Below are 5,380 nucleotides of genomic sequence, written 5' to 3'. Positions count from 1 at the left end.
ATTGCAACAATCGTCTAAAAATGGTCTTTTGCTCAAATGTAATGGGAAGATATTTCGGAATGTATGGTTTCCTGCCGTAGGCGTTAGTAAACATGAAGCCATAATGTACGACACAAGTAACAAAGTCGATCCAATCTGATAAAATGTTACTCTGTCATCCCTCAAAATTTCCCCGTTGTTTTACTCTTAGCTTAATGTGCTACGTTATTTGCTCGTTTGTCTCTCTGCCGTCAGATATTTTGAGTTTAAAAATGAATGAGTTGTTTTGACTTCTCTATTACAGAGATCCATGATATGGATTGTGACTTTGAAGATCCTTTTAACAGGCTGTGTGGCTGGCAGCAAGAAAAAGACGACGATTTTGATTTCGTAGTCGGAACTGGCGCCACACGAATTCACCATGAAATCGGTCCATCCATTGATCACACGACCAGAACCGAAAACGGTAACTTTTAAGATAATACAACACACAAAGCTCTTTCCTGCTTTTCTTTAGTTTAATATCGAGTGAAGTTTTGTTTTATACACACTACGTCATCTTTTGAACGTCATAATGCCTGCTTAAATTTTGTGCTGGAGAACATTTTAAGTGTATCAGCATCAGGGTCTGCACAGACCTCTATCTCCATGTGGAAACCATCACAACATGCTTTGTTCTTTACGATGTATGGGAGATGTTGCAATACACTATTAATGTAGATCTCGATTGATCCTAGGTCACTTTATTTACATTGATACAACTGACCATGAAGAGGGGGAGGCAGCATCCATTTTGTCTGGAAAACATGAATGGAGAACTTCATCCGTGAACAAGTGCTGGATTTTCCACTATCACCATTGGCTTACCACGGGAACGTTGTCAGCGTATGAACAGGTAATGAAAAGCAGTTAACACCCCGACCTGAAAACGGTTTCCATGGCCGTGGATTTACACATACACAAAGTTGAGACGAAACACTAAGAACAAGACAATGCTACAATCAAAGCAGAAAAAAAGATATGTGCACTTTCTGTCGTAAAACTAAGATGCATGCATGGCAGGTTCATCAATAAGAGTGGATGTATCCTTCCCTACGTGAGGCAAACATCATTAAATATAATAGATAGTTTCAATGCATGTAACTTTCATTGGCTACCACCTACACCAACCCGATTCTAAAGATAAAATCCATCATCAGTGAAAATAAATAGATTTTATTAGTTCCATCCATCTGCACATACATCAATCTGATTAAAATCATGATCAGATGCAGAGTACGGCGACGTCTATACTTACGCGGTATTCTCTTGCTGTCGCCTATCACTACATCTGATCAACTCCCATGCATAGAAGGTGGCATTTAAATCTCGCGCTCTGAAGCTGCAAATCAGATTGCATGTTACATCGATAACACTGGAGGAAACTTTCTAACTTCTGCTATATAATCACAGAGTCTCAGAAGGGCCGACTTCGATCGCCAGGTCGTTTGTCGATGCGATGTAGGGTTCCCTTGTTTTTATTCATGTAAACATCCGATCGTTGTTCAAATCTGCACTGACAAGTACACAACACAAGGCATTTTCAAATTTCAGTCTACAATTCATAAACCTGACAGTTTGTTTATCTTGTCTCTTCAACATATCGAACCAAAACTCATCTTAAGGTCCAACTACAACTCTTCGGTAGTTTTCTCAGTCTCCAACTGGGTGGATGGCTCGGTTACACACTTCGACGACATTTTGATTTTCGTAGGTCTTCTTCTCGGATGCTCGCGAGTCATACCTATTGTTCTCTGTAAGGCGCGTTCTGATAGGTCGGCTGTTCTGGCTAGCGCTTGAGATTTGAACGCGACCTTGTATGTGAGTTGGCCAGATGTAGTGAGAGGCGACAGCAAGGGAAAACCGCGTATAAGTTTAGACGTCGCCATCTGATTATAATTAGATAGCACAAACATGGATATGTGCGTACGCACGTACGTATGTATACAGGTATATAGAGAGTGGTGCCAATCATGTAAAATTTACAGCTATTATAATTTAAGGATTTGTTTATGAAACAGACTTTATTCACTTACAACTGTTATTCGCTTAAATAAAATAAAAAACTTCTTGCAGTTTGACTTCAAAGGGAAGACTTATAGGAAAATCTATGGGTGGACGGTACGTCGACGTGGCAATAACTGGGGAATGGGAGCCCTCACATTGAAACTCTATCAACATCCTAATTCACCTGTGCAGTGGGCTGTTAAACTGTATGTCGGTCGTGATGATAAAGGAGATATGGCATATGATGATTTTACTGTGAAAGAAGGACCATGCTATGCGAGAGGTGAGTGAAATAACACATAAAAATCAATTTATTTAGACACCTGTGAAAGAACAAATATCTGTCTGTCAGACAGACACTCATGCATTTGTTATAGAAATCGTCCGATTCGCTCTTTGGTTACGTTGATCAGCAAAACGCCCACCTCAGAGAGAAACGTACGTTGAATCAGCTAAATTAAATTTGTAGTAATAAGGGCATCCGTCAAGAGTTGAAGTTCCACAACCGCTCGTATAATTGTTAGCTCACAGTTAGTCCAGATACTAGACTTGCAATAAGATGAAATCATAAAAAATACTTTTATATGGTGAAACGCCTAACGACTAGAAATCTTCAAATTTGATGTAAAAAGGCAAACACAATGAAAACAAGAGCACTGATATAGCAATTTAGTGCAGTTGACTCGCGATAGTCTTCAGTTAGTATATTTATTTAGAGAGGCCCGGTAAATGAGGTGTTACATGTACTAAAAGTGTAGTTGAAACCTCTTTGTTACATCAAAATGATTTCAGAAAGATACAGGGTCTGAAGTCAAAAAATATTGTTCCATTACAGACTTTGCCCCATTGTGTGCACTGTTAGATCTAATTATTCATAAACTTGCAAGTCCCCCGACATCTATCTGCGACGCCGACGTAACAATTAAGGTCGGAAATATATCATGCCGTAAACGTCGCCTTTGCGCCTCCTCTTGTACTGATAAGTATAGTAACCCGCGAAGTAAATGATAGACAGTTTCGACTTGAACAACTTCGTACATTTACATGTATATACCATCTTACTTTTCAAGGAAATGAGCCGTTCGAGGAGGGACTTGGCACATGGCTTAATGAACATGATGAAAACATGGACAAGTTTGATTGGCTACTGGCGTCAGGTGACAGTGTTTATGGAGTTTCTGGACCACAAGTGGATCACACACTTGGTACTGAGAGAGGTGAGCCCTGGACAAAATGTTTGGAACTCTTCAAGTTAGAAAGCGTCTTGCCATAGGTCGTCAATTCATTCATGTCTGTATCTTGTGTATTTTGCTTTTGTGAAATTTTCATGGAGAGTGTAATGTGGTTAATCTATCAATACATTTTGTACATTTATTGTGAGATTTGATCTACGGCTATGGACTTGACTAGTCCTATGGTATTTGCATGGTCCTAACTAGACTATGATGTCTTAGCATATCATCAGTATCAGCTTTTAATGGTTCTACTCCGGAATAAAAAGGACGCGATGAGTTCTATAGCCTCCGTACGACCAAGAGATCAGGTGATGGCGATACAAACAAATCCACGTATACAAGCGCATACGATGGTCCATTCGAATTCCGGTTTTTAGGTTACGTGAAGGGTCTACACGAAACTAACTGAGTATTGTCATTTTTTCTGATGTCATTTTTTATATTGGGCTCTAGTCAATTATATCAACAACCATGAACAGAAAAAAGGGGTTCCCGTCCTATACGTTTTGAGTTGGGAGTCCTAACGTACGGCAGGCAGTTTTCATGCCAGAAAATCCCAAGAGATTTTGACCGGTTGACCTCGCTGTTAATTTAATGCAGGAAATTACAATAACAATGCTTGGTCGAATGACGCAGTGCCTTGAGGGTGGGATCGCCAGTGGTATATGGGGAGGAGTACCTTCCCGATGGTGATAGTGGCGCAGATTACCGTCGCCTAGGTGACTGGCGTATACGCGTGCCAAAAGACACCTATGGTTGATTTCCTGTTGACCAGTCGGATGGCAGAGTTGCAAATACCTGGACTGAACCATTTGGTTTTTTTGTGGGTGTTGGTGGTACTTTGACAATATAAGTAAAGATGCCACATATATTGAATTTATTGTCTTGTTTATGAGCGGCCAGTGTTTCCAACAGCATAAATTATGTGCATTTGCCCTTGAAGAAAAAAATAATTTTCGAATAAAACATCGCGAATGTAACTACATTCCTTAAGCTCGACGTACACTTAAGTGCCCCAAAGAACCATGAAATCGCCCGACTTTCGATTGAAGAGATGAGTTTTGCCAAACCGCGTATACAGAAAAAGTGGCAGATGACTTTATTTTTAGAATCATAGACAGTATAGCGAGATGTAAAAAATGTGAAACAGGCTCCCCACCTAACTATCCTAAATTTTTTTGTGTCGAGTTTGTGTTTGATTCGTTTCGAAAATGTGTTCCTACATTCTTATCCGATTGTTTGTGTTAATGAAATGTTTGTTTCGCTTTGGATATTTGTAGAGAAGTTTGGATTAGTGTGTACGGTAATGTTTTGTTTGTGTGGGGAAAGCTTATGGCGAGACGCAGCCGGACCTATGTTGTTACAAAAGTTGATAGAGTCGTCCTTTGACGCTTGCGTTTCGAAACCCGAGTGTGGTTTCTCATCAGTCGCAGTGTAGATTCTTTCCTTAGTTTGTGTTTGTGAAAATTTATTTTAATGCATTTTAGTGGTCTTGCTTTCCGATTAGCGAGGCAAGTATATTAATTTTGGTCACGTTGTGAGTCCGTTTGGTGGTTCGGTTTGTTTGTTCTATATTTCTTTACTTCGGTAAATTTTGTTTTGACTGGTGTGTCTTTAGATTTTTGCGGAGGTTTGTGAATTTTTAGGCAATAAGTACCACTGCGGGGTACGGATTTTATGTTTATTAGATCAAGATACTTACAAGTATCCTGGTTGATGTGCTTGTTCTCGTACATTTTAATTAATAGTTCGTTTACTTTGTTTACTGTTTGTTCTGGCTTGTTGTGTATAATACTGAGTGTTACGTAATTGCCTTTCGCATTCGAGTACGTAATCGTTTGTGTTGACAATAACGAAAAACCGACCCTTGTCGAAGGGTTATTTTCCGTAATTTGTCAATTGTTTGCAAGCTGGTTTATCGCGATTCTTTTGGCACGCGACATGTTTTGTTTCCTTGTTTGAAAGGGTATCTCTAGAAGTGCGAGTTTAGAAGCTTCAGATAGCTTTCAAGTTTTTGTTTTTTTGTTGTTCGTGGAGTCCAATTTGACTTTTCTTTGAATTGGTGTTGCGATTGTTTGTGTCTCACGATGTAGCGTAGTCACATTATACGACTTCATTTG

The 5,380-nt window shown here is 39.5% G+C and overlaps 1 long non-coding RNA gene across 1 annotated transcript; it reads left to right on the top strand.

The window, feature by feature from the left end:
• Positions 1-286: 286 nt before the first annotated feature.
• Positions 287-2,302, top strand: LOC139136125 (uncharacterized). The gene is made up of 3 exons (XR_011553114.1): positions 287-445; positions 717-874; positions 2,095-2,302. It is a non-coding gene; the product is annotated as an uncharacterized lncRNA (long non-coding RNA).
• The last annotated feature ends 3,078 nt before the right edge of the window (positions 2,303-5,380 follow it).

Source organism: Ptychodera flava, chromosome 7 (genome assembly GCF_041260155.1).
Source record: "Ptychodera flava strain L36383 chromosome 7, AS_Pfla_20210202, whole genome shotgun sequence".
NCBI lineage: Eukaryota > Metazoa > Hemichordata > Enteropneusta > Ptychoderidae > Ptychodera > Ptychodera flava.
Note: the sequence above shows the minus strand (reverse complement) of the source record. Positions and strands in the feature narration are given on the sequence as shown.